This window comes from Balaenoptera ricei, chromosome 1 (assembly GCF_028023285.1).
Source record: "Balaenoptera ricei isolate mBalRic1 chromosome 1, mBalRic1.hap2, whole genome shotgun sequence".
NCBI lineage: Eukaryota > Metazoa > Chordata > Mammalia > Artiodactyla > Balaenopteridae > Balaenoptera > Balaenoptera ricei.
In genome coordinates, this window is record NC_082639.1 from 88,429,873 (window position 1) to 88,441,713 (window position 11,841).

Sequence of the window (11,841 nt, forward strand, 5' to 3'; positions counted from 1 at the left end):
AGATAAGGCATGTATAGTGAATATCTGTCATTCATGGCTGCCCCAAATCTTGCGAACACCTTCTCCACAGTTTGATAACCCCCTCATTGTGAATCCCACTTTACCAAGATAGAATTAAGGGGAAAAAAATCCCAGTCTCCCTTGCTACTGGATTAGGGAATGTGACTAAGGTTCTGCTAATCATATACTTTGATTTAGAGGCAAAGAATGTGAGGACAGAGGCTGGGTGACTGGAGTCCTTTTTTGCTGGTATGGGTAGAGCAGACAATATATTCAGGGGTCAGTTTTGGCAGCAAGAGTTTCCTGACCACAGTAGACACAGCTAGTTCTGGAGACAAACTCAGCAGCATCCTTACTAGGCCAGTTCTGTAATGTAGCTCCAGGAGTTGTTTTGTGAACTAATATCCCTTCCTTAAACTTGCTAGGGAGAATTCTGTTATCTGCATCTGAGAAAATGACACAACAACTATTTTAATGGTTTCATGTTATGTTTCCAAACACATTCTTACGTTGCTATTTCTTCATATACCAATTTCAGAATCACCTATTGACTTTGTACCATGAAAGATGAAAATTCTGTGGTCTTAAACCACCCACTCATTATCTCTCTCCTCCTCCTGTCCTCACAATCTAGTTCTATCACAATTTTTGTTAAATCAGTAGTGTTCATTATTATTATGAAAATATTATTCATAGATGAACTAAATAGTGGATATGATTACATTCCTTTGCTTTGGAACTTTCTGTTTTTTCTGGAGTTAAGTGTACTTTCTTAACTTGCTTAATTTTTTGTGTACCTATTACTATATCTTTATATACTTGAATATCCCAGCTCCCACTTGTACCTTGGACAAGTTATTTAATTTCTCTGTGCCTCAGTTCTTTATTGGTAAAATGTAGATAAAAATTAGGGCTTCTCATGGCCTTTTGTGAGTATTAAGTGAGTTAACATATGAAAGAGCTTGGACAATGCCTGAACATAATAAGTACTCAATGAGGGTTTGTTATTATTTCCACCCTCCAGTAGTGGAGCCAAGAGAAGGGAGGAGCTGGGTGTGGATCTGAGTGCCATATGATCATAAGAAGATTGGCTAAGTCTAAAGGAATTTTCTTCTGTGACTGAGACAAAATTAAGAAGAAGAAAGCTTTACAGTGGAGGGGAGATAAATGAGCTCATCTTAAATGGCTTCACTCTTCACACAAAGTATCTCATTTTACATTGTTGCACACATTGGTTTATCCTTTCCTGTCATTGTGTGTTGCCAGCTGCTTGGTGCCCATGTTTGCATTCTGAGGTCCCTCAGGGATATATTTCATTGGAATCTATGGCCCTGACTGCATTCAATTGCAATGCTTGAGTTTAGAAAAAGAAAACAAATCTAGAAGAGGGCCAAGTGGGATGGCCAGGTGAGAGAGGGAATAAAAGCACATTAAAAATGTAATGTCATCCAAAAGAACTCAAAGCAGGACTCGAAGAGATATTTGTACACCCAATGTTCATCACAGCAATACTCACAATATCCAAGAAGTGGAAGCAACACACGTATCCATTGACAGATGACTGGATAAAGAAATTGTGGTGTATACCTACAACGGAATATCACATGCTACAACATGGATGAATCTTGAGAACATTATGCTAAATGAAAAATTTTTTAAAGTCACGAAAGAACAAATTATATATCATTCTACTCACATGAAGTACCTAGAGTAGTCAAAGTCACAAAAACAGAAAGTAGAAAGGTGGTTAATAATATGAGGAAATGTTCATGATACCAGTTACAAGAAAGAAAAGGTTACAGACTTTTTGTTCTATTCAGGTATTCACTTGATTGGATGAGTCCTACCCACATGAAGGGGTGAAATCCGCTTTACTCTGTCTACCTATTCAAATGTTAATATCATCCAGAAACACCCTCACAGACGTACCCAGAATAATGTTTGACAAATGTCTGGGCATCCTGTGGCCCAGCCAAGTTGACACATAAATTAGCCATCACAGTAGGCATCCCTATTGTATGCACAAAAAATCCAAGGTTTAGAGAGACTAAGGGACTTGTCAAAGACACAGCTGGAAAATAGCTGAGCTAAATTCCAACTCAAATGGATCTGGCCCCCAAACCTTGATCATTGGGCTATTCTGCTTCCTCTTAAAAACAAGTTTATGGAAGTTACACAGAATTATATTTGTAGATAGACACCAATAATATCAAAGCAATTTTTTTTATTACTGCTTAATTTGTCTATTGAGAGGCAGTGAATGAAGATGGGAGAACAAATGTAAAAGTAACAGGGGGCTAAGAATAGTTCATGCTACCTAGTTCTATTTCCTTTTCACTCTATTCCATCATAACCTGTGTTAATAAATGCAGAAATTTAGAGAAAGATTGTAACGTTTTTAAACACATAACAGTAAGTAAAGCAGTTATTACCTTGTTTTTTTAAAAAAAAATTGATTTTATGAAACCTAGAGTGTCTTCTTGTACAAAGTATAATAAAACAATAGGATTAATAGTTGTTTAGTCAAACTTCTTCCCACAAATTCTAACAAGACTACAGTACTATAAGTAATCATATCAAGCATACAAGCCTCTATTTTGTGTGTGACCCATTCATTCAAATAAGAACAGGAGAAAATAATGGAACACAGGGAAAAATGGAAAATAAGAGTGTATTACCTTGGGATTTTAATTTTTATTATTAATTTATTAATTAATTAATTTTTGGCTGTGTTGGGTTTTCGTTGCTGTGCGCGGGCTTTCTCTAGTTGTGGCGAGCGGGGCTACTCTTCGTTGTGGTGCACGGGCTTCTCATTGTGGTGGCTTCTCTTGTTGCCGAGCACAGGCTCTAGGTGCGCAGGCTCAGTAGTTGTGGCGCCGGGCATAGTTGCTCCACAGCATGTGGGACCTTCCTGGACCAGGGCTCAAACCCGTGTCCCCTGCATTGGCAGGCGGATTCTTTTTTTTTTTTAATTAATTAATTTATTTATGGCTGTGTTGGGTCTTCGTTTCTGTGCGAGGGCTTTCTCTAGTTGTGGCGAGCGGGGGCCGCTCTTCATCGCGGTGCGCGGGCCTCTCACTGTCGCGGCCTCTCTTGTTGCGGAGCACAGGCTCCAGACGCGCAGGCTCAGTAGTTGTGGCTCACGGGCCCAGTCGCTCCGCGGCATGTGGGATCTTCCCAGACCAGGGCTCGAACCCGTGTCCCCTGCATTGGCAGGCAGATTCTCAACCACTGCGCCACCAGGGAAGCCCGGCAGGCGGATTCTTAATCACTGCACCACCAGGGAAGTCCCTACCTTGGGATTTTGATCTGTAATGCTCTTTTTATGACCCTCTAGAGTCCTTTAATAAAACAAGTAAACTATTAGCAATTTGTCAGAATGCAAGGCTTTGAAACGGAAACACTATATAACTCTAGAGAACAAAGAAAAATAAATATATGAGACACCCTCATTTATCAGATCAATAATTTTTCAGTGTTAAAAATTCTATCTTGCAAAGATAGAATTTGAAGCCTCTATAATTGCACTTCAAATATTTGAAAGACAAACAAAAATACTTTAAAAACTGATTTGTTCAGCTCTAGAACTTTCTGGAACACTGATATTCTTTAATGTGGAAATGTTCCAGTAAAAAAGGTTGGGTGAATGTGTGTGCATATGTGTGTGTGTGTGTTTGTGTACCCAAGGTCCTAAATAACAGATCACATACTTGCCCAATATTAGGGAGTCAGCTCTTCTCCATATTTTGATACTTATATTAGAAAGTTATAGCTACATACTAACTTGTTCCACTTTGTCTGACAAAACAGCTATTTCCTCCTGAGACGGTAGGAAATACCATTAGGCACAAATGTCTTTCCCCTGGAGCTCCGGCTCTCAGATTCTAGCCAGTCTCAAATGACTTCTGCCACATTACTCCATAGAGTTGCAATGTTTTAATAACTTTAATAGTTAAGTTACTAAAATGGCTGAGAAGAGTTTCTCATTTTTTTTTATTAATTAATTAATTTATTTATTTTTGGCTGTGTTGGGTCTTCCTTTCTGTGCGAGGGCTTTCTCTAGTTGTGGCAAGCGGGGGCCACTCTTCATCGCGGTGCGCTGGCCTCTCACTATCGCGGCCTCTCCTGTTGGGGAGCACAGGCCCCAGTCGCGCAGGCTCAGCAGTTGTGGCTCACGGGCCTAGTTGCTCCACGGCATGTGGGATCTTCCCAGACCAGGGCTCGAACCCGTGTCCCCTGAATTAGCAGGCAGATTCTCAACCACTGCGCCACCAGGGAAGCCCCGAATATCTCATTTTAAATGCTAATTATTCCCTTTTCCCTATTATTAAATATGTGTTTTGTAACAAAAAGTTAATGTATTTCACCAGGCATGTACTTAAAATGTACTTCTGACCTTGAGACTTTTGTGTTGGTTGTCATTTTTGATAGATACACACACACACACACATCATTTCCCTAAACCAATCAACGGTGGAGACACAAGAAAATATTACATGAAAACCATTTGTTCTATAGCCTACTGGGGATGGGCCAAAAATTAGAAGGTCATGGAAATGATTTAATCTTCATTTGTGAAAAGTATGCTGTGAATCCAGGTAACAAATATGTCATTTAGCCAACAAAATACAAGTGAACAAAACATAATTTCTCTTATGAATGAAGTGGTTGCCATATTTTTCCCCTTAAACTGTCTTTCTTATGTAAAGATAATTCTCACATGAAATATAGAACCTAGGCAATAGTACTCGATATTATGCAACTTCCTTGGGCAATTTAAACCTAAAATCAGATGAACCCAAAATAAAAGCCATTATAATCTTGCTTTGAAAGAAAAAAAAATAGAAAAAACGATACCCCTTCCATACCCACCAAATATTGGCACAAAAATTGCACTGGCTTCCTATATGTTGAATGAGATATTTTTACCTCATAACAAATTGAAAAGATATGCTCCTTCTGCTTTTATTCTTTTGCACTGCTTTTTAGTTCTATGGGAATAAAAGTTACACTAAATTTTAAACTTTCACTGGATAATTTTGTATGAATTACATAATACTTTGTTTCCAGGATATTGACCCAACTTTTGAGATATTGTATACATTTCAAAGGGCAACTACAAAAATTATTTTTTCATATGTCCACAAATACCATGCAGAACCTTTAATAGCTAATAAAGATAGAAACTATGAGAATTTTTATTGTATTTAGAAAGTATTGTAAACTGAAAAGAAACATCTTATGGAAATAATGCCATTTTATTGAAACTGGAGCGCATTGCATTTATATATCAATATTTTTAATATTCATAAACTTATTTGGGAAACTAGGGCAGTAAATGACAGTGGTGGTTTTAAAAAATCATGCCATCTCTCTGACAATCTGTCCTGCTCTGTCCAAGCAACACTTGAACCAATGGGGCCCTGCTAAACTTGTGCCAGAAAGAAAATAAGGTTAAGGCCAGGTTCTGGCGCAATTTGTGAGCCTTTGGCTTGCAGAGTTGTTAGTCTGATGGCTTAGCCTGTGGATTCCTCTCTGTCACATTTGAATATCTAATGTTTCAAATTGTTAGTCATGTTCAGATTTATATTCATGTCTGCAGTTTCCAATTACTTAGACCTGCCATCAACTTTGTTAACTTGCCTTGGTTACTGCACTCTGAACTCTGGTTGCATTTTTCAAGGAAATGAAATTGCTAAGTTTTTCCAGATAATTGCACTCTGTACAGGCTTTATAACTTTTTTTTTTTTACTTTCCTTTTCACTATATTTTTAGAACGATCTACCACATACTTAGAAGCTTCTTGCAGCAAACTTGAAGTTAGTTTATTGCAAGTTGAACCCGGTCTGATGGCTCCCCTGGGAAGGCGGGTGGGTGGGGACAGTGTGCTGCTCGTGAGAGGAGGCTGCCGCCGGCTCAGCTGAGAAGAGGGTGAGCCCACCTTTAACCGTCCTGACTTCCCCCTGTGTCTAACCTAAATTCTTGACCTCCCACCTGTTCTCATTTCTTCCATCCTATCTCTTAGTAAGACCCACAACAGCTGCTCCCCATGCTGGGCGTTGTAACATTCCACATGGTACCCAGTAAAAGCCTGACACAGATGGCTTCTTCCTAACAGAACTGCCATTTTTCTTGTCATGCTTCGGTTGTTTTTGTGGCTCCCCTCTGGACCGTCTCCAAATTCTTCTGCTCAGTTTTAGCAAGCTGGCCGAGAGTTCCCTCGCAGGGCTCTGACTCGCATATGAATTAGCTTGTGGTCAGAGCCTTTCTGCTCAGTACTGGGACTGCCTCCTAATGAATTTATTTCCTTTTAATTCTAAGCTTGCAAACATCAAGGATTCATGATACCTTCAGTGTTCGTCTAAATGCGAATGCCTTCTGTCACATTGAAAAGCCTGTGGTTATTTTGATGGGGTTAACAATGGTAACATGACCCATCTGTGGTTTGGCATAAATAGTTCAGAGTTGACCTGGTCTGTCTGAGGAGATGTCCCTGAAACGTGTGGTGACCTTGAGTTGCTAAAGAGTGAAAATGAGCTTAGGAGAGAGGTGGATCCAGAGAGAACTATTTAGGAAACATTTGGGAGAGAGATGTGACCAGACCCTTTGCCAAGCGCACAGGTGAGTAGTAGGGAAGGAAGCCAAACTGCAAGGGGTTCAAGACCACCCATTCAATTCTAATTGAATTCAAGTTAGGCAAAGGCAGGAAGGAGCAGGATGGGAAGCTTGTCCAGGCAGTGGCAGCAGAGGTAACAATGGGAAAAAGGAGTGTTTTGAGTCTTCTTTTAGGCAGTGGGAAATTAGCCATTAAAGAGGTAGGGAGGTTATTTTGTTCGTTTGTTTTTGTTTTTGTTTTGGTGATGGTGGAGGATTATTTTAAAAATAAGAACAGTTTTCTCTGTATGTTTATTTTATTCGTTAGGGCAGCACTGTCCAGCAGAATTTTCTGTGATGATGGATATATTCTATATCTGCAATGTCCAATATGGTAGCCACTAGCCACACATGGCTATTTAAATTTAAATTTATTAAAATTAAATAAAATTAAAATCAGTTTCTCAGTTACACAAGCCACATTTCAAGTGTGCAATAGCCACAATAATTAAAACTTAAATTTAAATAGTCACATTCGGCGAGTAGGTATTGCACTGGACAGCTTAGAGTTAGGGCATTATTTTGAGATTAGTCTCCAAATAGTGTCTTAAAACAACAAAAGTTTCTCACCTGCATTACATTCAAACCAATCAGTGCTAGGATATGGGGGGTGGGGACTTTGCTGGTGCCCCCCACTGTGTGTAGCTGCCATCTTCAACATGCAGGCTTCTCGGCGGTGGAGAGAAAAGAGAGAGAGTGTGGAGGAGTTCTTGGGAGGTTTAATGGGACACATCTGGAAATGGCCTACATCACCTCTACCCATATTCTAATGGCTAGAAATAAATCACACGGCCCTACCTAACTGCAGGCTAAGCTGTACATATTTAACTGTGTGCCCAGAAGGAAAAGTTAATGGCTCTAGGGACATTCAACATTAAACTTCCACATTTATCAACAATAAATTTTTTTAAATTTAGAGTGTTCTGAGTCTCTAATGACTTCGCTATGAAGAACTGGAAATTAATCTTAACTAGTGTGCCAAGGGAATCTTAACTAGCTTAATTGAGGAACGATTGGGAGAGCACAGGATCAAAAGGGAGCATGGCCAGCTTTCCCCTGCCCACTTGGGCCCCTGGGAGCCTGCTGAGATCCCGGGCCTGATTCTCTGCCCACCGAGGCCCCCTCCAGTTGGCGGGTCCTGAGGGAGTGGGAGGGAGGGAAAGGGGAGCAAAAATAAAGGCCGGACCTCTTGCACCGGCACCCCTGAGGGACGGCTGGGGGAGGGGAGGAGTTCTTACACCCAGCGGGACCCACCCACGGTTAGGGGTCCAGCGGGGTCGGGGGAGACCCTAGGGGAGACAGTGGGGGAGGGGCACAAAGGAACGGAAGGGAATGCGGCCAGTGCTTTCCCCGTCCACGTAGGCACCAGGGAGCCTGTTGGACTCCTGGACCTAATCCTCTGCCCTCGGAGCCTCCCTCCTGCGGTGCAGAGCCCAAGCCCCGCCCCTACACCCCCACCCAGGGCCCTACCTCTACATTAGGAGACCCCCTCGGAGACCCTCTCCAACACGCTGGGTCTAAATCCCACCCACACACCCTCACTCAGGGCCCTACCTGCAAACTCCGGAACTCCACGCTCCAGGCGCCCTCCTTTCCACGCGCTGCCTCTCCCCGTCTGTGCAGGTACTAAGCAAAGGCCCCGCCCCACGCTTGAACGTCGCCCAGCCTAGGCTCCGCCCCCAGGGCCTTTCCCTGCAGCGTGGGTCCTGAGCCTAGGCCCCGCCCCATGCTCAAACATCACACCCCCACCCGCCTAGGTCCCACCCCCCCTAAACCCAGCCCCTGCCTAAGTTCTACCCCCGCCTAAACTCCGCCCCCACAGCCAAGGCTTTTTCTTTTTTTTTTCTGTTGTGGTTTTGTTTTACCTTGTTGCAGTTGTTTCAATAATAGTTTTATTTTTCCTAATATATTTTTTATCTTTCTAATTTTATTTTGTTTTTTATTCTTTGATATCATACTGCTCCTTTTTTTCTTTCTTCCTTTTTTTTCTTTTTTTTTTAACCATGCCACGAAGCTTGTGGGATCTTGGTTCCCAGGCCAGAGGTCAGGCCCGAGCTCCTGTGGTGGGAGCTCCAAGTCCAAACTGCTGGACTAACAGAGAACCCTCAGACCCCAGGGAATATCAATCAGAGTGAGGCCTCCAGGAGGTCCTCATCTCAGCACCAAGACCCAGCTCTACCCAACTGCCTGCAAACTCCAGTGCTGGAAGTCTCAGGCTAAACAACCAGTAAGACAGGAATACAGCACCACCCATTAAAAAAAAAAAAAAAGGGGGGCTTCCCTGGTGGCGCAGTCGTTGAGAGTCTGCTTGCTAATGCAGGGGACACGGGTTCCAGCCCTGGTCTGGGAAGATCCCACATGCTGCGGAGCAGCTGGGCCCGTGAGCCACAATTACTGAGCCTGCGTGTCTGGAGCCTGTGCTCTGCAACAAGAGAGGCCGTGATAGTGAGAGGCCCGCACACCGCGATGAAGAGTGGCCCCCGCTTGCCACAACTAGAGAAAGCCCTCGCACAGAAACAAAGACCCAACACAGCCATAAATAAATAAATAAATAAATAAATTCAAAAACCTTCATCCGTTTAAAAAAAAAAAATGAAATGACACAACAATTTGTTATGGATGAAGGAGCAAGGTAAAACCTACAAGACCAGGTGAATGAAGATGAAATGGGCAACCTGCCTGAAAAAGAATTCAGAGAAATGATAGTAAGGATGATCCAGGGTCTTGGAGGGACAATGGAGAAAATACAAGAAACATTTAACAAGGATCTAGAGGAACTGAGAAGCAAACAAACTGATGAACAACACAATTACTGAAATTAAAAATGCTGTAGAGGGAATCAATGACAGAATAGCTGAGGCAGAAGAATGGATGAATGAGCTGGAGGATAAAATGGTGGAAATAACTGCCAGGGAGCAGAATAAAGAAGGAAGAGTGAAAAGGGTTGAGGACAGTCTCTGAGACCTCTGGGACAACATTAAACACACCAACATTCGAATTATAGGGGTCCCAGAGGAAGAAAGGGTCTGAGAAAATATTTGAAGAGATTGTAGTCAAAAACTTCCCTAACATAGGAAAGGAGATGGTTGGTCAAGTCCAGGAAGTGCAGAGAGTACCATACAGGATAAACCCAGGGAGAAACATGCGAGACACATATTAATCAAACTATCAAAAATTAAATACAAAGAAAGAATATTGAAAGCAACAACGGAAGGGCACCAGGTAACGTTCACGGGAATCCCCATAAGCTTAAAAGCTGATTTTTTGGCAGAAACTCTGCAGGCCAGAAGGGAGTGGCAGGTCATATTTAAAGTGTTGGGGGGGGGGGAGAAACCTACAACCAGGATTGCTCTACCCAGCAAGGATCTCATTCAGATTCAATGGAGAAATTAAAACCTTTACAGATAAGCAAAAGTTAAGAGAATTCAGCACCACCAAACCAGCTTTACAACAAATGCTGGGGGAGCTTCTCTAGGCAGGAAACACAAGAGAAGGAAAAGACCTACAATAACAAACCCAAAACAATTAAGAAAATGGTAATAGGAACATACATATCAAAGATTACCTTAAATGTAGAAGGATTAGATGCTCCACCAAGGGACATAGACTGGCTGTGTGAATGCAAAACTAAGACCCATACATACACTGTCTACAAGAGACCCACTTCAGACCTGGGGACACATTCCGACTGAGAGTGAGGGGATGGAAAAAGATATTCCATGCAAATGGAAATCAAAAGAAAGCTGGAGTAGCAATTCTCATATCAGACAGAATAGACTTTAAAATAGGGACTGTTACAAGAGACGCGGAAGGATACTATATGGTGATCGGGGGAACAATCCAAGAAGAAGATATAACAATTGTAGATATTTGTTCACCCAACATAGTAGCACCTCAATGCATGGGGTGGATGCTAAGAGCCATAGAAGGGGAAATCGACAGTAACACAATAATAGTAGGGGACTTTAACACCCCACTTTCACCAATGTACAAATCAACCAAAATGAAAATAAATAAACACAAGCTTTAAATGACACATTAAACAAGATAGACTTATATTGTTTGGACTGATATTTATAGGACATTCCATCCCAAAACAGCAGAATACACTTTCTTCTCAAGTTCACATGGAACATTCTCCAGGATAGACCATATCTTGGGTCACAAATCAAGCCTTGGTAAATTTAAGAAAATTGAAATCATATCAAGTATCTTTTCTGGCCACAATGCTATGAGACTAGATATCAATTACAGGGAAAAAACTGTGAAGGATACAAACACATGGAGGCTAAACAATACACAACTAAATAACCAAGAGATCACTGAAGAAATCAAAGAGGAAATCAAAAAATACATAGAAACAAATAACAATGAAAACACGACGATCCAAAACCTGTGGGATGCAGCAAAAGCAGTTCTAAGAGGGAAGTTTATAACCATACAACTTACCTCAAGAAACAAGAAAAATCTCAAATAAACAACCTAACCTTATACCTAAAGCAATTAGAGAAAGAAGAATGAAAAAAAACCCCAAAGTCAGAAGAAGGAAAGAAATCATAAAGATCAGAAATAAATGAAAAAGAAATGAAAGAAACAATAGCAAAGATCAATAAAACTAAAAGCTGGTTCTTTAAGAAGATAAACAAAATTGATAAACCATTAGCCAGACCCATCAAGAAAAAAAGGGAAAAGACTCAAATCAACAGAATTAGAAATGAAAAAGAAGTAACAACTGACACTGCAGAAATACAAAGGATCATGAGAGATTACTACAAGCAACTATATGCCAATAAAATGGACAACCTGGAAGAAATGGACACATTCTTAGAAAAGCACAACCTTCCGAGACTGAACTAGGAAGAAATAGAAAATATAAACAGTCCAATCATAAGCACTGAAATTGAAACTGTGATTTAAAATCTTCCAACAAACAAAAGCTCAGGACCAGATGGCTTCACAAGCGAATTCTATCAAACATTTAGAGAAGAGCTAACACATATCCTTCTCAAACTCTTCCAAAATATAGTAGAGGGAGGAACACTCCCAAACTCATTCTACAAGGCCACCATCACCCAGATACCAAACCAGACAAAGATGTCACAAAAAAAGAAAGCTACAGCCAATGTCTCTGATGAACACAGATGCAAAAATCCTCAACAAAATACTAGCAAACAAATTCCAATAGCA